This window comes from Hylobates moloch, unplaced genomic scaffold (assembly GCF_009828535.3).
Source record: "Hylobates moloch isolate HMO894 unplaced genomic scaffold, HMol_V3 SCAFFOLD_2, whole genome shotgun sequence".
NCBI lineage: Eukaryota > Metazoa > Chordata > Mammalia > Primates > Hylobatidae > Hylobates > Hylobates moloch.
In genome coordinates, this window is record NW_026652277.1 from 14,269,407 (window position 1) to 14,297,181 (window position 27,775).

General features: G+C 45.3%; 1 protein-coding gene and 1 pseudogene across 5 annotated transcripts in view; both read right to left on the reverse strand.

Annotated features, from left to right (window-relative positions):
- Positions 1-27,775, reverse strand: part of CAMK1D (calcium/calmodulin dependent protein kinase ID) — a 485,392-nt gene that overhangs the window by 355,803 nt on the left and 101,814 nt on the right. The window lies entirely within an intron of this gene.
- Positions 21,044-21,184, reverse strand: LOC116477750 (U6atac minor spliceosomal RNA; annotated as a pseudogene).

Below are 27,775 nucleotides of genomic sequence, written 5' to 3' on the forward strand. Positions count from 1 at the left end.
CTCCAACCTCCGCCTCCCAGGTTCAAGCATTCTCCTGCCTCAGCCTCCCAAGTAGCTGGCATTACAGGTGTTCACCACTACTCCCAGTTAATTTTCGTATTTTTAGTAGAGACGGGGTTTCACCATGTTGGCCAGGCTGGTCTCGAACTCCTGACCTCCAGTGATCTGCCCGCCTCGGCCTCCCAAAGTGCTGGGATTACAGGTGTGAGCCACCGCACCCAGCCCGGACTTCTCTTCCTCTTGTGACTTGCGTTCTTTCTGACAATCCCATGCCCCGGGCACTGGCAATGACTCCATAATCCCTCAAGCTTCAGGCCCATCCTAGGCATCAGACCTCTGCACCCAACTGCCTACTTAACTCTGCCTGGATATTCCAACAGCACCGCAAGAGCAAGTTATCTGCCAGTAAACTCATTGTCTTTCCCGTAACAGCCACTCCTCTAACTGTGGGCTTCACTCCAATCCCACATAACAGGACCTGGAGCAGAGAGAACGGAGAGCTGGGTTTCCTCCAGTGTACAGATGGGCAGGCCTGCTGAGAAGGGACTTACAGGGCCAGACAATGAAGGGCTGGTAAGAGAAAAGCTGCCATAACTAATCCCAACTTCAAGTTCAAAGTAGGGTAAGAAAAGAGGTGGAAATACTTATCACATTTAATATCAAATTATCCTCCCAGTCTCATCTGTCACCTTCGAAACAAACCAGGAAAATATGACCCTCCCCACTCCAGATTCCCAAAATAAAAAACCCCCGACATGATGAGAGAAATTTTTGTAAAGAAATATAATGATCCTCGCTGAGTGAGGATCTAAATTTATACTCATTATACGGTATCTTTATTTCATTTTTCCAGCTTCATTTTATAGTCACATTGTAATTATCTTTACCCTGCAGATCATCTGTAGATCCCATGGGGCTTCCTCCCCTGTTCTGGGGTGCCCTAAAATAAACTCATGCTCTGTGGTCTCTCAACCTACCCTCCCCCTTTTCCAGACATCCTAGCTCATGGTCATCTAGTCACCCAAGCTAGAGATCTGGGATTCACTCTTGACTTTTTTTTTTTTTTTTTGAAACAGAGTCTCATTCTGTTGCCCAGGTTGGAGTGCGGTGGCATGGTCTCAGCTCACTGCAACCTCCACCTCCCAGGTTCAAGCTATTCTCCTGCCCCAGCCTCCCAAGTAGCTGGGATTATAGGCATGTGCCACCATGCCCAGCTAATTTTTGTATTTTTAGTAGAGACGGAGTTTCACCATGTTGGTCAGGCTGGTCTCAAACTCCTGACCTTGTGATCTGCCCCCCTCAGCCTCCCAAACTGCTGGAATTACAGGCATGAGCCACCCCGCCCAGCCTAGACTTCTCTGTTCCTCATGTATCACCATTTAGTGCAAACTGATGAATTCCCATAATGTCTATTTCCTAAGCTGCGCTCAAATCACCACTTTCCCTGCCCCTCCCTCTCCTGTCAACTCTTCTAGCACCACCATCACTCAGGGAGCCATCACCTCTAGCATGAAATATGTTCACTGTGGTTCCTATTTAATACAAGTGCGAGGAGAACCAGTTCTAGAACACAGTCCCTCTGAAGTCCATCTCTAACATCGTATACAGTATGATTCATGTGACACAGCAGCAAAAAAAAAGGGGAGAAGGAAGCAACTTCCATGTCCATCAACGAACTAATCCTAGTTCCCAAACTCAGACCTAGGAGGGGTGAAGAACTCACAGAAGACCTAAAGGAACTGCAGGAAGGGTCTCAAACAGATATTTGTACACTCATGTTCACAACAGCATTACCCACAGTCGCCAACAGGTAGAAGCAACCCGGGTACCCATGGATAGAGGAATGGATAAACAAAAGGTGGTACGCCAGACAGTGGAATATTACCCAGGCTTAATGGGGAAGGAAATCCTGACCCATGCTGCAACATGGATAAACCTTGAGGACATTATGCTAAGTGAAATAGACCAGACACAAAGGACACATACAGTATGACTCCACTTATATGAGATCCCTAGAGTAGTCAAATTCATGGAGACAGAAAGCAGAATGGTGGTTGCCAGGTGCTGGGGAGAGGAGGAATGGGGGCTTGTTGTTTAATGGGTGCAGAGTGTCAGTTTTGCAAGATAAGAGGAGTTCAAAACATGGATGGTGGTGATGGTTGCACAATAATGTGAATGTATTCGATGGACTGAACTGCACATTATAAGATGATTAAAATGAATTTGGCCCAGCAATTCCATGACTAGGTATATACCCAAAGGAATGTGCACCATTCTACCATAAAGACACATGCATGCTATGTTCACTGCAGCACTGTTCACAGTAGTAAAGACATGGAATCAACCTAAATGCCCATCAACAGCAGACTGGATAAAGAAAGTGTGTTACATATGCACCATGGAATACTATGCAGCCATAAAAAAGAACAAGATCATGTCCTTTGCAGGAACACGGATGGAGGTGGAGGCCATTATCCTTAGCAAAAAAAATGCGGGAACACAAAACCAAATACTGCATGTTCTTACTCATAAGTGGGAGCTAAATCTTGAGAACACATGGACACCTTGAGGGGAACAATGGATAGTGGGTCTGCTTGAGGGTAGAGGGCGGGAGGAGGGAGAGACTCAGAAAAAATAACTATCAGGTACTATGCTGAGTACCTGGGTGATAAAAAAAATCTGTACAGCAAACCCCCATGATATGAGTTTACCTATATAACAAACCTGCACAACTATCCCTGAACATAAAAGTTAAAACAACGAAAATAATAATAATATCTACCTTGAATAAATGGTTAAAAATGGTAAAGTTTATGTTATGCAATGTTTTAACACAATAAATAGGATGGTTAAAGAACCATCCTCGGGCCGGGTGCAGTGGCTCACACCTGTAATCCCAGCACTTTGGTAGGCTGAGGCAGGCAGATCCTGAGATCAGGAGATCGAGACCATCCTGGCTAACACGGTGAAACAAAAAAAATTAGCCGGGTGTGGTGGTGGGCTCCTGTCGTCCCAGCTACTCAGGAGGCTGAGGCAGGAGAATGGCATGAACCTGGGAGGCGGAGCTTGCAGTGAGCTGAGATCTCGCCACTGCACTCCAGCCTGGGCGACAGTTCTCAAAAAAAAAAAAAAAAAGAACCGTCCTCATTGGAGAAGTAGCAGTTAGGGACACGGTGACACAGACTAGCCTATTGCTTCCTGCCCCTCCCCCCTCTTCCTCTGACTCCCAAAGGCACTGGACCCAGAAGTAAAAAGGAAGTCCAAGGAGACTCTAAATCCTGTCAACATATGACTTAATTCAAACATTAAATGCCATTAGTTTTTGTTATTAACTCTCCTGGGTTTAAAAACAGGTTCCAGAATTGCCTTTTCAGTACCCATAATTGTAAGAAAAAGGTTCTAAAAGAAAGTTCCATGAGAATCCTCTACAAAAACTGCAGAGGACTTCCTAGCAGTCTCCCTGGTTCAAATCTCCATGTGTCTCTGAAGATAAGGAATTACCTCGACAAATTTGAGATCCTTTTCCCTATTACTTAACACCTCTCTATGGCTCTGCAATGCTCGCAGGATCAAGTCCAACTCTAGAGTGTGACAGCAGCAGTGGGGCGGTTGGGAGAGCCGACTCCACCATCTAGTCACCAGTGTAGACACCCCGGGCTTGCAGCTGGCCCTACGGCCTGCTGCCAGGTGACCTCGGACAAATCTCAGCCTCTCTGGCCTCAGTTTTTCCATCTGTAAAATGGAAACAATAGCAGTTTCTACCTCTTAAGAGTTGTTATAAGGATAGAGTGAATTAATATCTACGAAATACCGGACAATACCTTGCACATAATAAGGACTATGCAAGGGTTCATTATTGTTATAGTTTTTTTTTCTTTTTGAGTCTGAGTCTCGCTCTGTCACCCAGGCTGGAGTGCAGTGGTGTGATCTCAGCTCACTGCAACTTCCAGCTCCCAAGTTCAAGCAATTCTCCTGCCTCAGCCTTCCGAGTAGCTGGAATTACGCCACTGCACCCAGCCTCAGTTCACTATTGCTATGATTTTGATAAGGAAAGGTCTTCACGATCTGGCCACAGCCTACTTTTTCCAAGTGCAACTTCTCACCCTGGATTCCCACATGACATCGCTGCTGGCCTGTGCTGCGGCATGCCACACCTGTCTGTGCCTACAGCTTCTGCATCCGCCATTGCTTCCACGTGGTACACCCTCTCCCGTCCTGTCCCACATTGGCCCAGCAAACTCTAAGAGGCATCTGTTTATCACCTACAGCTTTCCTGACTTCCGGTCAGGCATACGCTCACTTTCCTCTGTGTTTCTGCTCATCCTGGCCACTTTAGAGCAATCCCCACCTGGATATTTCAGCTTCCCTGGCTCCCTGGGTAAGGAGCAGCGAGTTCCTGCAAGGCAAGAACTGAGCCACTCATCCCTGTACTCGCAGCCTCAAGCTAAGGGCCCTGCATATAGAAAATGATCAATAACAGCCAAGTGAATGAGGCCAGGCGCGGTGGCTCACGCCTGTAATCCCAGCACTTTGGGAGACTGAGGCGGGTGGATTATCTGAGGTCAGGAGTTCGAGACCAGCCTGGCCAACGTGGCAAAATCCCATCTCTACTAAAAATACAGAAATTAGCTAGGCGGGGTGGCGCATGCCTGTAATCCAGCTACTCAGGAGGCTGAGGCAGGAGAATCGCTTGTACCCAGGAGGCGGTTACAGTGAGCCGAGATCATGTCACTGCACTCCAGCCTGGGTGACAGAGCAAGACTCTATCTCAAAAAATAAAATAAAATAAAATAAGCTGAATGAATTGAGTGCCGAACTGAAAGAGTGAGACAGAGACTAGGGATGAAGGGAGAGGAAAAAACAAGAAACAACCGAACAAGCGAGGCCTCCCTGCATCGAGGGAGAAGGGATGTGTTCAAATGAGAAGAAGCAGAGCAAGGTTTTGAATCACAGGAAGGAGAGAAGCTCAAGGCACACGAGGAAGAGCAAGCAGAATGTGGGACATGGACCATCTGAGGCCTGCAGAGCTCACCAGGCCTAACCTATACACACTCGTGATAAGTTTAGACATGAATACACAGACAGGCAAGAGGGAATTGAAGGCAGAGCATCGCTGTATCTCAGCGTGTCCCCACACCTTAGTAAAGAGAGTTACAGGTGACTGTGAACTCGACAAAGGAGAAGGTTAAGGGTGGATGCATCTCACATTAAACAGGAATCAAGTCAAACTCAGAGACAGCTCTTCCTTTTTTTTCTTTTTTTTTTTTTTTGAGACAGAGTCTTACTGTCTCCCAGGCAGGAGTGCAATGGTGCAATCACAGCTGAATGCAGCCTCAAATTCCTGGGTTCAAGTGATCCTCACACCTCAGCCTCCAGAGTAGCTGGGACAACAGGTGCGCACCACCAAGCCCTGCTAATTTTTTTGTATTTTTTTGTAGAGAGAGAGTCTCGCTATGTTGCCCAGACTGGTCTTGAACTCCTGGGCTCAAGTAATCCTCCCATCTCGGCTTCCCAAAGTGCTGGGATTATAGGTATGAGCCACCACACCTGGCCAGAGACAGCTTTTTCAACATGTCTCTCCTTAGGAGGAAAGGAATAAATTGTGCTCGCAGGAAAGGAAGAAATCAGATCCATTCTGCAGGCAGGGAGCTGGGTGGAGAACCAGGAGCGGTGGGAGTGAAGGGGCAGGCATTCTAGTCCTGCCTTTCTTGATTCTCAGGAAGGAATGAGCTGAAGGGCAGTTGGCCAGGACCCTGGCAACCTGGATAGCTCCTGCCCTGTTCCTCCTCAGGTTTTAGGCTGCTGAGCTCTAGTCAAAGGACCTCAGACATGGTTCACATGGTCACCTGATGTGTACACAACCAGCCCCACCCTGGCCACTAAGAAACAGGTTCATCACCTGGAACGAGGTGCTGTTTACAGTCAGCGGTCAATACAGACAGCATTTGGGTTTCATGCCCAAAGGTAAACATGAAAGAGAATCATAGAGGAAGCCACTCCCCCATGGACCCAGACACATTGATCCAGACCATGGGCTGACCCAGAGCAGGGCTGATTCCCACTTTGAAAGTGGGACAAAGCCTGTTTCCTGCAGCCTGCAGTGAACATGTGCACTGGAGTGGGGGAATCAGTCACCAGTAGTAGCCACTCAGCCTCAAGCTTCAGATCGATACAGATACAGGCACACAAGAAAGTAGAACTAGAAAAAAGCATGGAGGAAAATAATGTGGGAAAAAGACACAAAGGGAGGAAGGAGGAAAAGGAGCAAAAAAGGGAGAGGGGAATTCATAATGGGGCTCTAACAAAAAGAAGGCAAATCAACCAGGGCTCCTGGAGCAGAGCCCCACCACACACACACGCACGCACACACACACACATATACACACACACAACGTGGCTTGGTTTAGTACAGAGGTGGTGGCAGTACACTGGGCCATAAGCACACCTCAGGCCACAGTTTCTTGGGATTCAAAAACCATACACGACCGGGCAAGGTGGCGCACGCCTGTAATCCCAGCACTTTGGGAGCCCGAGGTGGGTGTATCCCTTGAGGCCAGGAGTTCAAGACCAGCCTGGCCAACATGGTGAAACCCCATCTCTACCAAAAACACAAAAATTAGCCGGGTGTCGTGGCAGGCACCAGTAATTCCAGCCATTCGCGATGCTGAGGCAGCAGACTTGCTTGAACCCAGGAGGCAAAGGTTGCAGTGAGAAGAGATTGCGCCACCGCACTCCAGCCTGGGCGACAGAGCGAGACTCCATGTTGGAAAAAAAAAAAAGAAGAAGAAGAAGATGAAGGAAGGAGGAGGAGGAGGAGGAGGAGGAGGAGGAGGAGGAGGAGCAGCAGCAGCAGCAGCAGCAGCAGCAGCAGCATACACAGTATATTAGGGATTTTAGCGAAAAATTTACAATGTGGGTAAATGCCCAAGATATGTCACTCTGTGGAAAAGGGAAGAAACAACATACAATACAAAAGCAATTGTGTTAACTATGCACAGAAAAGGCCTGGAAAATACATCAAAAATCTCACAGTGGTTATTTCTGAGTGGTGGGATTAGAGTTGATTTTTATACTCCTGGTCAAGTCTTTATATATCATACAAAGGAATGGCATGGCACACTTTCCTAAATTTAAAAAAGCTGCCCTAAATATACCATATAGAAAGTCAAAGTTTTTAAAAGCATTATAGAGAATTATTATGAAATCCAGGAGGCAAATGCAGACCTCAAGGCTAGCTATATTTATATAATCACGGACATTTTTGAGACAATCTGAAAAACCTAACGATCTGGTTGTTTATTAACAAATGAACATTTGGAATCATCTGACGTATCTTCAAATCCAAAGAAAAATCTAAAGCAATCAAGCAAATATTCACTATCTTTCTGTCTGATATTCTCCCATTTATATAACTATCAGAATATATCCTGAGAAAGTGTTCCATACTCAAGAAGAACGGTACCCTAATACACCAAAAAAGTGACAACAGGAAAAAAACCAATTAGCCAGGAAGAAAAAAGGTTCTGAAAGAACTGATTATATACAATGACTGAAAAGAAGAATTTAACACATGCATTTACCAAATCCTTCGAAAGGGTCATTTCCACTAAAGTGTTCTCCAAGTAAAATATAACGTTATTTTCTCCAGAAGGTGCACATTTTAAAATTGGATTCTTAAAAGCTTATGAAATAATAATGTACTATAAACACATCTACAAAAGCTTTTTATGATATTAGCTTTTCCCGGATATAAGTTACCCAGGTTTCCACATCATAAGCTGTAGTTGTGTAGTTATGTGTTTATGAATTAGTAATTCCTGGGGAAGGTGGGTTGTTTATTTGCCATGACTGTGGCAGAGTGCAGCAAACCCAGAAAGAGAATACGATACAGATGTCCCCTTCCTTGGTTATGCCCAAGTGGGAGCCATAAATATATTGCCATCTGCACACCTCTGAGGGAAGGCCTTGCTTGGAAGAAAGGGTTAATTGCATGAACACTTTGTATGGGCTGAAATCCAGATATTTTCTAAGTCTATATGAAAAGGGGAGGGTGGGGGAACCTCTACCTTCTAACCTAGAATGCTGGGTCTATTTCAAGACTATAGAAATGCTGGGTGGCTTTTCTCTCCCTAAATAGAAACAAGGCCATGTTCCCATTCAGAGGAGACCCTTTAAGCTCAGCAGGCACGGACTTCAAGGGTCCCAGAATACAACAGGCTCCTTGCCCTACACAGCACCGCCCCCCTCCTCTCCTCACCCCATTTCCTCTTTATCTGGGGAGCTACAGGTCTCCATCCCCTCAGAATCTCTCCCTATGGAGCCGTTTACTTGATTTCCATCCATGTGAATCCCCCACCTTGCCCGGGCAGGATGCTATGTGGACTGCTGAGGGCAGATGAAATTTGGGACCAGAAAGAGGCTGCTAAATAATGAATAAAAAGAAGCACCCCCAGCCCTCCAAGACCTAATTATTTGCTTGCCTGAATCCAATAAGAAAAACAACCCCGTGAAAGGAAAGGATGACAAAGACAGAGGCTAATTCTTCTCAAACCTTCTGGAAATTCTAGTTCCAAAGGGGGAAGGTGTGGTCAGGGATTTGGGTGCAGATCAGACTTAGAGCCCCTGACGATCCTAAACTACTCCACATCCGCCCATTACATGGGCTGGAGGGGAGGGTCATGGGGGGGGTTATAGGCAAAAAGGGCCCCCACCAGAGGGCTGGCCCCTCCCCAGAGAACACAGGCAGTGCTCCTGTGTGGGGCTGTGAAGGAGTCTTTTTACTACTGTCCACGCCATACCCCTCCAGGACAACCTTTCCTCCCCTACTAAGGACGCCCCCAATCATTCCAAACTCACCTCTCCTCTGTACCTGGGAACCAGCAGCATCCCAACAAATGCCCAGAAAGTTCTAGTTCCACCTCCGCCCCCCGAGGCCCACAACATGGCTTTTATTTTCTCCCATCATACTTCACCACTTTAAAATTGCTTTTAAAAACCATATTTGAGGCTGGGCTCAGTGGCTCATGGCTGTAATGCCAGAACTTTGGGAAGGTAAGGCAGGCAGATTGCTTGAGCCCAAGTGTTTGAGATGAGCCAGCCTGGGTAACAGAATGAAGACCTGTCTTTACAGAAAATACAAAAAAAATAGCTGGATATAGTGTTAAGCACCTGTAGTCCCAGCTACTCAGGAAGCTGAGGCAGAAGGATCACTTGAGTCCAGGAGGTCAAGGCTGCAGTGTGCCATGATGGCACCACTGCCCTTTAGCCTGGGTGACAGAGTGCGACCCTGTCTCAAAACATAAAAATTAAAAAGTGTATTTGCATAAAATCGGTAGCTCGTATGAATGACATGAACTGTATCAATTTCAATATCCTGGTTATGATATTGTAAACTTGTAAGATTTACCATTGGGGGAAACTGGATAAAGGGTACGCAGTCTATCTCTATTATTCCTGACAACTTCATGCAAATCTACAATTATGTCAATAAAAAATTCCACTTAAAAAACCTAAAGAACATATGTTGTAAACCTCATGTTAACAAAGACCAATCAAGAGATAATGCTACCTACAAATGGTTATATAAACCCAGCCTGGGTTTTGCAGGTGCTTCTGCAGCCCATTTATTCAACAAATACATATGCCATCCCTGCAATGCGCTAGGCCAAGCATTATGAAGTGTATCTCTGCTAACGCTCTCATAAAATGAGTGTTGATGAGAGAAAAGTCATCTATTCTAGGTAGACCTGGCATAACTGACAATTTCATTTTTTTTTAATCAGAGGTGAAAATACTTTGACATTCAGTGCATTTGAAAATGCATTAAGTAACTGCTCTCTTTAGGTTGGGACGTGGCTCAAGTCACAATTCATAAGTTACCCCGGTCCTAGCTGTCAGGAAAACATGAGAGTGGCTGGGCGCAGTGGCTCATGCTTATAATCCCAGTACTTTGGGAGACTGAGGTGGGTGGATCACTTGAGGCCAGGAGTTCAAGACCAGCCTGGCCAAAATGGCAAAACCTCATCTCTACTAAAATTACAAGAATTAGCCAGGCATTGTGGCAGCTACCTGTAATCCCAGCTAATCAGGGGGCTGAGGCAGGACAACTGCTTGAACCCGGGAGGCAGAGGTTGCAGTGAGCGGAGATCGCACCACTGCACTCCAGCCAGGGTCACAGAGTGAGACTCCATGCCAATAAAAAAGAAAACATGAGAGTGGACATCCCATTTCCGAGTCACAATATTTATGACACGTTCCACATGGCAGCATCTACCCATTCCTTCTGCAGGCCACGTATTGATGACAAGTTTCTCAGGCGGCCAAGAGAGAGGCGAAATTTCAACCCGAGTTCGGCGGCAACCTCCTAGGGTGCTTGCTTTGCTTCAGAATGAGTCATCAAAACCCTATACGCCTTTTGGCCAGGAAGTTCCAGAGATTTTAAACAAGCAAATGTGCCCCAGCCACGACAATCCCTGAAACATCCTGCTTCATTTTGCAGCTGTCATCTGTCTGGACCAGATGTCGCTCTTAGCTCGTGTAAAAAGCCCTGTGTAGCTGCCGCCACGACCTTCCCATAAAAAACATTCCCAAGACACATTTCCCAGGCACAGATCCTTCCCAAGGTCAGAGGCTTGAGAGGGGGACCATCCTCCTTGGCATATTTATTGCTGATGGCACTTATCAAAGTATTTTTAATGCATTATCTCATCTCTTACTTACAAATAACACCCCCCAAAGGAAAACCTATTGACTTATTAAAAAAAAAAAAAAGTTCAGAGACAGGGTCTTGCCCTGTCTCCCAGGCTGGAGTGTAGTAGCGTGATCATAGTTCACTGCAGCCTCCAATTCCTGGTCTCAAGCAATTCTCCTGCCTTAGCCTCTCAAGTAGCTAGGACTATAGGCATGTGCCACCACTCCCAGCTAAATTTAAAAAATTTTTTGTTTGTTTGTTTGTGTTGAGACAGAGTCTCGCTCTGTTGCCCAGGCTGGAGTGCAGTGGTGTGATCTCGGCTCACTGCAAGCTTTGTCTCCCAGGTTCACACCTTTCTCCTGCCTCAGCCTCCCGAGCAGCTGGGAATACAAGCACTCGCCACCACATCCAGCTAATTTTTTTGTATTTTTAGTAGAGACGGGGTTTCGCCGTGTTAGCCAAGATGGTCTCGATCTCCTGACCTTGTGATCTGCTCGCCTCCGTCTCCCTAAAAATTTTTTTAGAGACGGTGTCTCACTATGTTGCCCAGGCTAGTCTCGAACTCCTGGCCTAAAGAGATCTTCCTGCCCCGACCTCCCAAGTAGCTGGGATTATAAGCATCAGCCACGGCATCCGGCCATAACCTCATTTTTTAAATGAAGAAACTGAGGCTAACTCTCTCAAACATTTGTCAATTCCTGGTTACTCAGAAATTGATGATTTACAATCATTTCAGTCTTTTTCTGGCCTCCTCCTATCTGCTTCTAGCAGTGGGCAGGCAGCAATCTAAAGAGAGAGTATGGGTCTCGAGTTAGGTGAAGTAGCAGTCCAGCTCACGACTCAATAGATGACTTTGCATTTAGCTTCCCAGAACCTCCGTCTCTTCATCTGTACTGTGGAGTAACACCACATTGCAGCACAAAAGGGATGATTAAATGCAACGACCTGGATAAAATATGAGGTGGTTGCTCAAAACATTACCTCTTTGATGCTTGTTAAAAATAAGATTGGCTCAGCTGGGCACAGGGGCTCACACCTGTAATCCCAGCACTTTGGGAGGCCAAGGTGGGTGGATCACTTGAGGTCAGGAGTTCAAAACCAGCCTGGCCAACATGGTGAAACACCATCTCTACTAAAATTAGATAGGCGCGGTGGTGGGTGCCTGTAATCCGAGCTACTCAGGAGGCTGAGGCAGGAAAATCTCTTGAACCTGGGAGGCAGAGCGTGCAGTGAGCTGAGATCACACCGCTGCACTCCAGCCTGGATGAAAGAGTGAGACTCCATCTCAACAAATAAAATAAAATAAAAATATAAGATTGACTCAATAGAAATAAGAATTAACAACCAAAGTAGAATTTTTGAATTATCAGAGAATTTTAATTATATGCAGAACTCTCTGAATTCAGGGGTAATTGGGGATTATCTATAATTAATGGCTGAGACAGAAACACCCAGATGAACAGGACTTTTATTTTCGCTTATCAGAGTTGGTAAAGAAATGCTGCCCCACTATCTTATCCTTCAATTAGAAATCTACCATTAAACCTCTGCACATAACTGAAATGTACAAACTGCATGCTTTATGGGTGACGGACAAACCCAAGCTCTCACCCACCATTCTCATCAGATCGCAACATGACTACTGTAAAGGCATAATGGAATTTAGGATTGATTATTCCTTGCCCGATATCCAGAATGTCTGAGGAATGTGTGTGCCATTGAATGTGATGTTCTACTTCAGAGAACTGACTTGTGAATGGTTCTTATGTGCTCAAATATGAAGAATATGAAATACAACAAAATACATTTGGGATGAATTTGATCACTCTTTTTTTTTTGTTTTGTTTTGTTTTTAAAGACGGAGTCTTGCTCTGTCGCCCAGCCTGGAGTGCAGTGGCGAAATCTCGGCTCAATGCAAGCTCCGCCTCCCGGGTTCATGCCATTCTCCTGCCTCAGCCTCCTGAATAGCTGGGACTATAGGCGCCCACCACCACACCCAGCTAATTTTTTCTATTTTTAGTAGAGACAGGATTTTACTGTGTTAGCCAGGATGGTCTCAATCTCCTGACCTCGTGATCCGCCTGCCTCGGCCTCCCAAAGTACTGGGATTACAGGCATGAGCCACCGCGCCCGGCCTTGACCACTCTTTTCTGCCTTGTCTGACATCAGCCACTAACACTAAACTTCTCAAATCACAGTACACGTGGTGGGGGAGGGTAGGTAAAGCCACAAGATCAAATGGTACACCTTCTGAGAGCATCAGCCTTGCTCAACGTGAGTCTGCAAAAGTTCTGGAGATGGCCGGTTCATTTACTGACTACTCTCTGCACCTGGGAGTGCTCTGTGACAATCAGAAAAGCGCTACTGAAGGAGAGGGGAAATACCAATTGATGGAAGACCCACCTGCAGAGGCCTCTGCTAGGTGTCTGCAGTGTCCCATTTAATTTCTTACCTAGTCATTCAACAACCACGGGACAAAGAGGGGACAAACAGCCAGGGGCTTTTATTTATTGTTTTGAGATATACTTTAACCAGGCTTTCAGACCCCAGCTAAGCAGGGGTGTATTAGTCCGTTTTCATACTACTATAAAGAACTGCCTGAGGCTGAGTGATTTACAAAGGAAAGAGGTTTAACTGACTCACAGTTCAGCATGGCTGGGGAGGCCTCGGGAAACTTATAATCATGGTGGAAGGGGAAGCAAGGCACGTTCTTCACAAGGCGGCAGGAAGCAGAAGGAACGCAGGAAACACTACCACACACTTATAAAACCATCAGATCTCGTGAGAACTCACTATCACAAGAACAGCATGGGGAAAACCGCCCCCATGATTCATTTACCTCCACCTGGTCTCTCCCTTGACACCTGCGGATTATGGGTATTTATAGGGATTATAATTCAAGATGAGATCTGGTGGGGAAACAAAGCCTAACCATATCACGGGGCGATACATATCAGCCCCTTCAACTCACCGAGAGGTGAGAAAAAAAGCACCGAGAACTTGGTATCGAAAACAAAAAAGCAGTAATCTCAGAGGTGAGAAAACTGGCTGAAAGAGACACAGATGTGCTAGCAGATTATGAATTCATGTCTACTTAAAAAGATAAGCTGTTGCATTATAAACAAACCACCAAATTTACTAACAACTAAAATACTGGTAAGTACCAACCTATGATATATTTATGTATAAATTTTTTAAAACTCTTAGAGCTGGCCAAGTGCAATGGCTCACACCTGTAATCCCAACACTTTGAGAGGCTGAGGTGGGTGAATCATTTGAGGTCAGGAGTTCGAGACCAGCCTGGCCAACATGGTGAAACCCCCGTCTCCAGTAAAAATACAAAAATTAGCCAGGTGTGGTGGTGTGCGCCTCTAATCTCAGCTACTCAAGAGGCTGAAACAGGAGAATCACTTGAACCCGGGAGGCAGAGGTTGCAGTGAGCCAAGATCACGCCATTGCTCTCCTGCCTGAACGACAGAGAAAGATTCCATTTCAGGAGGAAAAGAAAAAAAAACTCTTACAGCTTATTTTCATTCTCTAAGCCAAATAGGAAATAAGTTTGCTGTTATCGGTCTTGGACTCTAGATATGAGTGCCGGCTGCTGGTTGCCCAACAGAATTTTGACAAAACATGTTTATTCTCTGGCACATGCTCATTTTTTCTTCCAGTCCAGATAGAGTACTCTCTGTCTATGCCGCTAAGCTCTGCCCTGCAAGCTATTCTCACTAACACCGCTTCACTCCAGAGGACTCCATTACCCTAACGGGTTAGAAATAAGAGCTCAAGCTGGGCATGGTGGTGCATGCCTGTAGTCCCAGCTACTCGGGGCAGGGGCTGAGATGGGAGGATTGCTTGAGCCCAGGAGGTCAAGGCTGCAGTGGGCTATGACCGTGCCACTGCACTCCAGCCTGGGCAACAGAGCAAGAACCCATCTCTAAACAAAAAAGAGAATGAGAGCTCCACAACTCATATCAGCCCATTAGGCATGTCACATCTGAACTTTGACCCTTCTCACGTTTAATAATGCATGCTAACAGAGCAATATACAAATATCAGCTCTCTTTTTTGTAGTTGTTCCTGTTACTGTCATATTTTATAACAATTCTGCTAGATGGTCCTGAGACCTTCACAAATACGGTCCAAAGTTTATAACCATTTATTCAAAAAAAAAAAAAAATTCTTGGCCAGGTGTAGTGGCTCATGCCTGTAATCCCAGCACTTTGGGAGGCCAGAGTGGGCGGATCACAAGGTCAAGAGATGGAGACCATCCTGGCTAACATGGTGAAACCCTGTCTCTACTAAAAATACAAACATTAGCTGGCCGTGGTGGAGCTGTAGTCCCAGTTACTCGGGAGGCTAAGGCAGGAGAATTGCTTGAACCTGGGAGGCGAAGGTTGCAGTGAGCCAAGATCACGCCACTGCACTCCAGCCTGGCAACAGAGGGGGAGACTCTGTCAAAAAAAAAAAAAAAAACTCTTAATAGGCCAGAAATTCAAATTATCCATTTAGTAATGAAAAATAAATGAATTCTTCATGAAATTAACAGAATTTGGACTTTGATAGAACACTAAAACTCTTGGGAGCGTACACTCATTCTTTCGTTGAGTCACAAGGGAGATAAGGGTCTTGGTATAAGATGTAAGAAGCGCTAGGTGGGAATATTCTGGTGAAGTGGATCCAAGAGAAGCGTGTTCATTGTTTCAGAGAACAGGGAACAGTTCCCAAGAAAAGCAGTGTTTGGTTTCTGTGATGAGCAACAAACTTCCTCCTCCAAAGATAAGTGGCAAAACAATACGGTCTCCACTCAAGGCATCTACTCTAAGAGATACCTGGGCTACCATCAGAGAAGAACACCTAAAAATAACTGTGAAATATTTCCACCACTGTTGGATTACTTTTGGGTATTCTTACTTTGAAAGCTTCTTCTTTTTTTTTTTTTTTTTTTTTTTGAGATGAAGCCTCGCTCTGTCGCCAGGCTGGAGTGCAGTAGCACGATTTCAGCTCACTGCAACCTCCACCTCCCGGGTTCAAGCAATTCTCCTGCCTCAGCCTCCTGAGTAGCTGGGACTACAGGTGTGTGCCACCACGCCCAGCTAATTTTTGTATTTCTAATAGGGACGGGGTTTCGCCATGTTGTCCAGGATGGTGTTGATCTCTTAACCTCACAATCCACCTGCCTCGGCTTCCCAAAGTGCTGGGATTACAGGCGTGAGCCACCACGCCCGGCCAAAAGCATCTCTTCTTTAAACTGCTACCCCAAATAGAAAAAAGCGTTAAAGAATCAGACAACTCCTACCCAACTGCCCTTCGTTCTTTCTTACTTTTGCTACCCTATTCTTATTTCCCGCCTGGAAAGTAAATTCAGAAAGATAACACAACACGCAGAGCACCGAACATGTATCCTCACAGTGACCAGGTGCCTTTCCACATCCTTGAGTACAGCTGTTTATGGCAAATCAAACCTGCTCTGGCAGCGTTGTCTCACTCTGCCAGCAATGGTGGATGTGAACGGTTCTGTCCTCACAGGCTGGCTGCAGCAACTCCCCTCGCCAGCCCCAGAGACGCTGTCCAAGCTTCCTGTAAGGTGAATCGAGGAGGCAGAGTGGAGGTCCTTCTACAGTCACTACCTACCTTTTTTCCTTTATCTACCAGGAAACAAAGATCACATCCTCCCAAGTCCACCCTGAGATTCTAAGAGGACATATCTGACAAAGCTCTGAATCAGCTAGTTCTCAAAGAGAGTCCAACCCTTTTAAGCAATTAAGAATTGGGAGGCCAGGAGTGCTGGCTCACACCTGTAATCCCAGCACTTTGGGAGGCTGAGGTGGGAGGATTACTTGAAGTCAGGAGTTCAAGACGAGCCTAGGCAACATAGCAAAAGTCCATCTCTACAAAAATTAAAAATAAAATAGGGTTGGGCACAGTGGCTCACACCTGTAATCCCAGCACTTTGGGAAGCCGAGGTGGGTGGATCATGAGGTCAGGAGTTCAAGACCAGCCTGGCCAACAAAGTGAGACCCCATCTCTACTAAAACTACAAAAAATTGGCCAGGCATGGTGGCAGGCGCCTGTAGTCCTAGCTACTCAGAAGGCTGAGGCAGGAGAATCGCTTGAACCCGGGCAGAGGAGGATGCAGTGAGCTGAGATCGCACTATTGCATTCCAGCCAGGGTGACAGTACAAGACTCTGTTTCAAACAAATAAATAAATAAAATAAAATAAGCTGGGCATGGCAGTGCACACCTGTAGTCCCAACTACTTGTGAGGCTGAGGCAGGAGGATCACTTGAGCCCAGGAGTTCAAGGCTGCAGGGAGGTATGATCACACCACTGCACTCCAGACTGGGCAAGCAAGTGGAACCCCATCTCTTCAAAAAAAAAAAAAGAATAGAGAAATAGGAAATACAACAACAAGCTTTCATTACCACCTTTTTGTGCATTTCCTAGAATGACAGAGGATGTCTGTGACTCCTGGAGCTTTTCCTTAATGTACAGTAGAGTGGAGTTTATCATGATTAGGAAATAAGAATTTGTATGACTTTGCATTTTTTTCACCCTGAAAACAAAGCTGATTTCTGGTGTTTTCATAACTAGATCGCAGATCTAGCGATGCTTGTGAATACGCTGGTTCCATGTCAGATGGAGCTATAGTCTGCACTGGTTGTCAGGAAAAGCCCAGACTCGCAAATCTGGCTGCCCAGTCTGTGTTATTTTTCCTTCATTCTCTGAGCAAAACTTAACTCTTGCTGTTGCAGATCTAGAGATGCTGGAAGCAATACACTGCCTTTCCCCACGGCTTTGATCTATGTTCCTCATTATTTCTCAAGTTTCACCAACATTTCATTGAACCCAAAGAGACAGAGAAAAATCTCTCTTGCAAACTAATCATTTCATCGTAAAAATTTTAAAAATAACCACACTAATCTTTCATCGAATTCAGAAACTATGACAGATAACTCTGCCAATAAAAAGACAAGGAAGAGAAAATATAAATAAACACAAGAGAAATATGTTTCAAATATCTACATTATCTACTGTGGAGCTATCACCCTGGGATTCTCAGACAATGACTGTCATGAAGACACATGGAATATGAGGGCTGTGTGATTTGTCTGAGTGTATGCGTGGGGTTTTTTCAATTTTCTGTAGCTAATATATCACAGTAAAGAGGAATTTTTTTAAGCTACTGAATAGAAAAAAAAAAACAGACTCGTCACAGTAATGTCTCATCACCTAATAATCTACGGTTATAGTCACAAATCATTTAGATAACATTAACCCCAGAATAACCTGACTGTTGTGAAAGCAAACTATCATGGTCAAATCCACTTTTCATTTATTCAACTAAATTCTAGTTTTCCACCAACATAGTACTGGACTGGGGCACAGTCACCTGCCATAACGTGGTTTTTTTCCTTTATTTGAAACTTATCTGAAGTGATAATTATATTATGATAAAATGTAATCCTGGCCGGGCACCGTGGCTCACGCCTGTAATCTCAACACTTTGGGAGGCCGAGGCAGGTGGATCACCTGAGGTCAGGAGTTTGAGACCAGCCTGGCCAACATGGCGAAACCCTGTCTCTACTAAAAATACAAAAATTAACCACACGTGGTGGCACATCCCTGTAATCCCAGCTACTCAGGAGGCTGAAGCAGGAGAATCACTTGAACCCAGGAGACAGAGGTTGCAGTAAGCCGAGCTCACACCACTGCCCTCCAGCCTGGGCAACAGAGCGAGATTTCATCTCAAAAAAAAGAAAGAAAAGAAGAGAAAAGGGAAGAGAAGAGAAGAGAGAAAAGAAAGAAAAGAAAAGAAACTTATCTGAAGTGATAATGATATGATGATAAAATGTAATCCTGACTCTGTAGCAAAAGATTAAATGTAAGATTTTACACCACTTTATTATCCTAGGTGCAAATACCGTTCATAGGGCCAGGCGCAGTGACTCACACCTGTAATCCTGACACTTTAGGAGGCCAAGGCAGGAGGATCGCTTGAGGCCTTGAACAAGAGACCAGCTGGGCAACAACACAGTGAGACCTCATTTCTACAAAAAAATATTAATAATAACAATAAAATTAGTTGGGCATGACAGCACACACCTTTACTTCCAGCTACTTGGAAGGCTGAGGTGGGAGGATCACTTAAGGCCAGGAGGTAGAGACTGTAGTGAGGTATGATCGTGCTACTGCACTCCAGCCTGGGTGACAGTGCAAGACCCTGTCTTTAAAAATAAAATTTAAAAAATACTGTTTGCAAATGCATGATGGACACATAGGAATATGTATCCGCAATGAACGCGACTCTGGCCTCAGCATGGACTCCTCTCGGCTTCCTCTCTAGGTCCTGCCACATGAGCCTTCTCTTCCTCACTAATCACCTTTTTGTCATATGTTTGCCCCCTCAAGAATGCCAGCTTCGGCCGGGCGCGGTGGCTCACATCTGTAATCCCAGCACTTTGGGAGGCTGAGGTGGGCAGATCACAAGGTCAGGAGATCGAGACCATCCTGGCTAACATGGTGAAACCCCATCTCTACTAAAAATACAAAAAATTAGCCGGGTGTGGTGGCAGGCACCTGTAGTCCCAGCTGAGGAAGGAAAATGGCGTGAACCCGGGAGGCGGGGCTTGCAGTGAGCCGAGATCGCGCCACTGCACTCCAGCCTGGGCGACAGAGCAAGACTCTGTCTCAAAAAAAAAAATAAAAATAATACCAGCTCCAGTAAAGCTTGGACCTTAACGCTTCCACTGACAGCTGTATCCTCAGCATGTAAAACAGCAGACGGTGCATGGGAGAGGCTCAGTATGCATTTGCTGACTGATTGAATGAATGAATGAATGAATGCACTGACTTTGCTTCTGATCTAAGAAATGCAGTTAGCCACCTTCGCTCTCCACCACCCGCTCTTGGTCTTGTTAAAAGTCAAAGGCATTCCCTGGCTGATTTGCTTTTGCTGGTTGCTGACTTGCTTTTTCTACATGATTCAAAGGTCAACACAATCCATCAAAAGACCCATGCAAAGGAGGCATTCCGACACCTATTCCCAATCACTCCCTTCCCCTGTGCCTCAGACAGAAGAGCATTTTATTATAACTTGTTTATCCTTCTAGTGTTTCTTGATGCGAATATAAGTAAATTCACATACATATGTTCATATGTCCATCTTCCTTTTTTTTGAGACGGAGTCTCGCTCCGTTGCCCAGGCTGGAGTGCAGTGGCACGATCTCAGCTCACTGCAACCTCCACCTCCTGGGTTCAAGCAATTCTTCTGCCTCAGCCTCCCAAGTAGCTGGGACTACAGGCATGCACCACCATGCCCAGCTAATTTTTGTATTTTTAGTAGAGACAGGGTTTCACCACGTTGGCCAGGATGGTCTCAATCTCTTGACCTCAGGATCCACCCATCTCGGCCTCCCAGTGTGCTGGGATTACAGGTGTGAGCCACTGTGCCCAGCAGCCCAGCTTTTTTATACAAAGGGCAGCATACTCCATGCACTGTTTTTCACCTTGCGTTTCGTACTTGGTAATGTACCTGGAAATTTTCCCTATCAAAACACACACTTTTTTTTTTTTTTTTTTTTTTTTTGAGACAGAGTCTTGCTCTGTCGCCCAGGCCTGGAGTGCAGTGGCTCAATCTCGGCTCACTGCGACCTCCACCCTCTGGGTTCAAGCGATTCTCCTGCCTCAGCCTCCCGAGTAGCTGGGATTACAGGCGTGCACCACCACTCCCAGCTGATTTTTGTGTTATTAGTATAGACGGGCTTTCACCATGTTGGTCAGGCTGGTCTCAAACTCCCGACCTCAAGTGATCTGCCCACCTCGGCTTCCTACAGTGCTGGGATTACAGGCGTGAGCCACCATGCCTGGCCAGAAATACAGATTTTTATCATTCTCTTTAACAGCTGCATAGCATTCCAATGTAAATATACACCATCATCCCTTTAACCAGTCCCTTATTGACTGATAGCCACTTGGTGGCTTCCAACACTCCGGTGTTACAAAGCTTTAATGATAATTGTGAGCAAATGTCATTTCATCACATATGCGGGTGTATCTGCAGTAAAGATTCCCAGAAATAGGACTGCTGGGTCAAAAGGTAAATGGATCTGTAATGTTAGTTCATGGCACCAGATGCCCCTCCTATAGGGTTGTTTAAAAATACTGTTAGGTGCTACAAAGAGGTAGTGATTTTTTTTTTTTTTTTTTTTTTGAGACAGAGTCTCACTCTGTCGCCCAGGCTGGAGTGCAGTGGTACAATCTAAGCTCACTGCAGCCTTGACCTCCTGGGCTCAAGTGATCCTCCCGCCTCAACCTGGGACCACAGGCACATGCCGCCATGCCTGGCTAAGATTTAAATTTTGTAGAGACAGGCCCTCACCATGGTGCCCAGGCTGAGTGATACTTTAAATGTATATATGTGGTATAGGTCCTGAGAATGTTTTCCATTCTTGTCACGGGGACTGTTAACCTATTTCTTTACTTTCATAAAACACAGGCTCTTTTAAAATTTAAATCAATGCGGCATCCCCCACTGGTGGTCTGAGTTCACCTTCCCTATTAAACTTGCAACCAACAATTCTCTTAGGCTAACAGGTTTCCCCTCTAGCAACCTATTGGAAGAAAACAGCCCCTCTCAAAAAGACTTGAAAGCCTAGTTAATATGGGTAGAATTAAATTTTTATAAGAGCATTCAGGAATTCTAAATCAGCAGCAAATATTTTTCTCATCACAAGACACACAACGACATGGAAATAAAACATAAATGAATATTTTTAAACTTTATTCATTCCAATTCAGGGGATCCCCAAACCTAGTTTACATTCCCAGAGTTTTTAGTAATTCATGACTTTTTCACAGTGAGAATCTACAATGAGAAAATGGTGCCCATCTGCAGAAGCGATAAAGGGTTCTTTCCCAACCAAGCTTCTGGAGAAGGCATGAGGAAACAATATACTTTCACATGAGAATCTCAGATTTCAGGAAATTGACCTTCTGACTTAGAACATTTATTACGGGCGGGGTGCACCAAAGCAATGATCTGCTTTCCTACTGGCACGGACTGGCTAAATACAAGTCATACAAGACTAAATTCACTCCTTTGTTTAATATGGTTTTGTATAACACCTTCAGTTTACTTTAAAATCATGTGGCACGGACAACATGACATTCTCCATGTGCTGGTTGCTGTAAATGTCAGTTCTAAGGACAGTCGGTTACCCTAATCAATAACTCATACTCCATCTACCAAAGACATGGGCAAGAATGTTTTCAGCTGTTTTCTTCATATTGTCCCAAACTGGAAACAACCAAATGTCCATCAACTACAGAAAGGAACCTAAACTTTATATGATGGAATTACAGAGCAATGGGGAAAAAATGAACAACTTTTACATGCAACAACATGAATCAGTGTCATAAAACATAAGTGCAATTCCATTTACATGGAATTTAAAAGCAGACAAAACTAATCTAAAGTGACAACAGTCAGAACCGTGATTGCCAGACTGGACACAGTGGCTCACGCCTGTAATCCCAACACTTTGGAAGGCCAAGGTGGGCGAAGTGCTTGAGCCCAGTAGTTTGACACCAGCCTGGGCAACATGGCAAAACCCCCGTCTCTAAAAAAAAACACAAAAATTAGCTGGGTGTGGTGGTGCAAACCTGTAGTCTCAGCTATTTGAGACGCTGAGGCAGGAGGATCGCTTGCGCCCGGGAGGTCAAAGCTGCAGTGAGCCCTGGTCATGTCACTGCACTCCAGCCCGAGCAACAGAGCAAGACTCTCTATCCTTATGTGAGATTCCCAAAAAGGTCCAGCCATTGGTTTGGGAAATTTCTGGCTGCCTGAGGCTTCTCCTAGGGTAAGAGAATCCTGGTTTTGGAATACTGGAAAATCTGCCTCGAGGGAAGCTTTCATCCAAAGTGGCACTCAGAGCACGTAGGAAGGCACAGAGCAGGGACTCCTGATGACAGAACCACCATCCAGACTGTACTCGGCTGGCCGGCCAGCCTGCTCACACATTTCCTAAATAAGGGGTCTTATGTGAATTTGGTATGAAACTTGCTTGCATTATAACCTGGCAATGAGAATGTAGAACAGCTAACTGTCATTCACCTAAAATTTTACCTACTAAAAAACCTGAGCGCCGACAGCCAATCTGGCTTAGTTCCATTCTCTAGTGGTTTGCAGATTATTAGATGAATGGCAACATAGCGCAGGCACAGAGGCTCACACCTGTAATCCCAGCACTTTTAGGGGCTGAGGCAAGAGGATCACTTGAGTCCAGGATTTCAAGACCAGCCTGGGGAACACAGCGAGACTCCATCTCTACAAAAAATTTAAACATTTGCCAGGCATGGCAGTGCACACCTATAGTCCCAGCTACTCGGGAGGCTGAGGCAGGAGAATCGCTTGAGCCCAGGAATTTGAGGCTGCATTGAGCTATGCTGTGCCACGGCACTCTTCACCCAGGTGACAAAGTAAGACCTTGTCTCTAAAAAAAAATTAAAATTCGGCCGAGAGTGGTGGCTCACACCTGTAATCCCAGCACTTTGGGAGGATGAGGCAGATGGATCACAAGGTCAGGAGATTGAGACCATCTTGGCTAACACAGTAAAGCCCTGTCTCTACTAAAAATACAAAAAATTAGCCAGGTGTGGTGGCACACGCCTGTAGTCCTAGCTACTCAGGAGGCTGAGGCAGAGGAATCGCTTGAACCCAGGAGGCGGAGGTTGCAGTGAGCTGAAATTGCATCACTGCACTCCAGCCTGGGTGACAGAGCAAGACTCCATCTCAAAAACAAACAAACAAACAAAAATTACATTCAAAAAAATAATGGCAACCTACCGTCCACATAATATAGCGAGAAATTTCCTTACAAATGAAATGAAGACGAGCTAGGAGCAAGAAAAACTAGACTGATAAACAACTGCACAGCAACACCCAACCAGGGGGAGGGTTTCAACAGCCCCCACAGAGCTCTGCTGCTGGCCCCTTCCTCTTCAGCATTTTTATTGGTGACTTGTACAGAGAGAGAGGATGTGATCATCATGTTTGTGGACAACCCAAAATTAAACCAAACTCAGAATTCTAAAAGATCTTGACAGGCTGATATAATGAGCTGGATCTCAGAAGATTGTGCACAAAAATTAACAACTCGGAACAAAACAGGCAAGGCTCCATGATAAAATGTATCATAGTTGTTACATTTAAAACTTTAGGGGTTTTGGATAACCAGCAGTTCAGGTAAGTCCATGTAAGTCAGAAGTGTGTTGTGGTTGCCAAAAATGCAATGCCTGTATTATATTTCAACAAAAGTTTCCTTTCAAAAATGTAATGCAACATATTCATACACCAATATTCCCAGCGGCATGATTCACAATAACCAAAAGGTTACCCAGAGAGTCCATGGACAGATGAATGGGTAAGCGAAATACAGTCTAGCCATACAATGGAATATTATTCGGCCTTAAAAAGGAAGAAAATTCTGGCCAGGAGCAGTGGCTCATACCTGTAATCGTAGCACTTTGGAAGGCCGAGGCAGGCAGATCATGAGGTCAGGAGTTCAAGACCAGCCTGGTGAATCCAGGAGGCAGAGCTTGTAGTGAGCCAAGATTGCACCACTGCACTCCAGCCTGGGTGATAGAGCGAAACTCCATCTCAAAAAAAAAAAAAAAAAAAAAGGACGACCTATGCTTCAAACTGGATGGGTCTTGAGGACTGAGTGAAATAAGCCAGTCATAAAAAGGCAAATATTGACGAATCCACTTCAACAAGGCCCCTAGGTAGTCCAATTCATAGAGGGAGAAAGTAGAATGGGACCGGTCATAGACTGGGAGGAGAGAAGATGAGGAGTTGCTGTTGAATGAGGGCAAAGTTTCTGTTTGGGAAGACGAAAAAGTTCTGGAGATGGATGGTGGCGATGGTTGCACAACAATGTGAATATAGTTCATGCCACTGAACTGAACACTGAAAAACAGTCAAAATGAGCCAGGCGCAGTGGCTCACGCCTGTAATCTGAGGCAGGTGGATCACCTGAGGTCAGGAGTTCGAGACCATCCTGACCGATATGGTGAAACCCTGTCTCTACTAAAACTACAAAAATTAGCCAGGCATAGTGGTGCATACCTGTAATCCCAACTACTCGGGAGGCTGAGGCAGGAGAATTGTTTGAACCCAGGAGGCGGAGGTTGCAGTGAGCCGAGATTGCACCACTGCACTCCAGCCTGGGCGACAGAGCGAGACTCAGTCTCAAAAAAAAAAACAGTCAAAATGGTCAAACTTACATTAATACATATTACTATAATGTGTATTAATATATGGACCATAATGCATATTTATACATACAAATACATATAGAAATAAATGTATATTTATATATTATAAACTGTACTGTATTGTATACGATATTGTATATTCATACAATTATTTATAATGTATAAATATTTATTCAGTCCACATAACATTCTGAGAAATTTCCTTATGATTTCCTTGTAAACGAAAGGAAGAAAGGGGCTAGATGTGAGAAAAACTGGACATTGTATATTCATACAATAGAAATCAATATCAATAATTGTATAAATATTGTAAATTCAGTTTACAATAATACATATTACCATTTTTTTAAGAACCCAAAAAATGCAATGCAATCATCTGCTCCATTAATGTGAACAAAGGTCATTGTTGGGTTCCATAGCTGCTCTCAGAACACACCTGAAAACAGTGTGAAAACAGGCTTGCAAAGGGATCCGCAAACACCGCCCACCTGACTCGCCTGCTCCAAGAGCCTCTCCTCCTTCCCTCTCAAGTGGGCTTTGCCTCTGAACCTGGATGGTTCCTCTCCCTCAGTGAAGGAACTGTTGGCCCTTGGAAAAGGAGGCAGCTCCCAGCACATGTGCTGCTTCAGATCCCCAATGTCTCTGTTGCTGTGGTTCCCGGGACCCCGGGGGTCGAAGGCCCATCGGCCAGAGTAGCCCCCAGGACACTCAGAATGTGAGCATCCCCCAGGGCATCTTCCAGAAGCCTTAGCTCCCTGCCCCACTTCCTCTCTGACCCACTCTCCAACACACACACACACAAACACACAACCATGCTCAAGTCTCTGCCTCCCAACGCAACAAAGGATTGGTATATTCATTTACTCCACAAATATTCAGAGTTTGAGAGAAATTGCAAAATAAATTCTTTAAAAGATTTACCAGTTCAAGAAATGCGTATCATGTATATGAATGACAATATTTATTAAGTGCCACTATTATCAGAATTTACCTCATTTCTCTCACCCCCTCTAAATAAATTAGTCTGTGAAGCTGAGACAGGAAAAGAGCTGCCCTGGGGTGGGAATCGTCAAGTGGGGCCAGGGCGCTGGGTCCCTGGGGATGCCAAGTCCCAAGAAGAAGGCAAGAGTGAAGAGGGAGCAGGTTCCCAATGTCCACAGCGGAATCTCCCCCAGGCCCTCCTACCTCTTCCTCCTCCCAAGGCAAGAGAATGGACTTACCTAGCTGGCCAGGAGGGGATGGAGGGCACCAGCCCAGCTCCTTCTCCCTCCTTTCTCTTGGGAACCCGCTGGAAGCCCACAGACTACATTTCTCCTCTGGGCTAGGGGCGGAGCCTGCAGGGGGCTAGGCGAACTGCTTCTGAGGTTAAGAGTGAGGAAGTCCTTTATTAAAACATGCCCCAGTCCTCCAATGGAACTTTTATCAGGAATGAATTTAACATTTTGATCTCCATCTGCCTGGCCCCTCAGCCCTACTTCTCAACTGGTTCAGAGCTCATGTGGGAAAGAATGGTTCTCCTCACTCCCCGGCCCATGGCAGACACACTCAGCACCGCGCCTCTTACATGGCGGGCAGGTCTGGGTGGGAGGTCTTCAAAGCTGGTTCTCACAGTGGGAGCCTGCATGAGGCTCAGGACATGCCAGTTGGCTCTAACCTCTGGGGCCAGCAGCACCTGATAGCCACCAGGCAGTCAAAGCATGACTTTTTCATTCTTCTTTTATTCTGGAACAATGGAAGTTTCCTTAGACAGGTAACCCAATAGACCCAGCATTTAGCCTCCTTGAAGAAAACACCAGAGTCTCAAATAACAAACAAAACTAAATGCAAAGGGCTGTCCAAGTCCTCACTGTAACTCGAAATGGCATTAGGAACATTTATGGAGACTAGAAAATACAAGACCCCAAACCTGCTGGGCCTCAGACCAGGACACGGCCTCCTTCTCTCTGGCCAGTACACAAGTCATCAAACCACTGTCCATGCATGATCTGCCCAATCTACAAGCCAAGCACAGCTGGAGACACCACTAACCCATCCCTATTTATTCTCTTAACCACATAACTTCCAGATTTCCATTGCACCTTGCTAGAGAGCCATGTTTATGTCTCCAAAGCTTCAATCCTTCTTTAAGAACAAGAAATTAACAAAATCACAACGGCACTTCCTAATGGTATTAAACATAAAACTTTCATGCTTATATAAACCTGAGAGCTCATGTAGTTAGTTCCACCTCCTCATTCCCCACGTGAAGTGGCTGTGGAGCTGTAAACTCAGTATATAACCCAGCTGTAACTGGGGAAACTGGAATATAAACTGGATATTAGAGGATATTAAGAAATTAGTATTAGTTGTATTAGTTGTGATAATGCTATTTTAATTACATAAGGAAACTTCCTTCTCCTTCCTTCCTTCTTTCCCTTTTTCCTTCCCTCCTTCCTTCTTTCCCTTTTTCCTTCCCTCCTTCCTTCTTTCTCTCTCTCCCCACCCTCCCTCCCTTCCTTCCTTCTTTCCTTCCTTGGGTGAAGGAACAGAGATTCACACTACTGTTAATATGGGTGTAACGTCAAGATGTCTCCAATTTACTTTTTTTACATACATGTGTCTTTTTTTTGAGATGGAGTCTCGCTCTGTCACCCAGGCTGGAGTACAGTGGTGTAATCTCAGCTCACTGCAACCTCTGCCTCCCAAGTCAAGCGATTCTCCCACCTCAGCCTCCCAATTAGCTGGGATTACAGGCGCCTGCCACGATGCCCAGATAATTTTTATATTTTTAGTAGAGGTGGGGTTTCGCCATGTTGGCCAGGCTAGTCTCA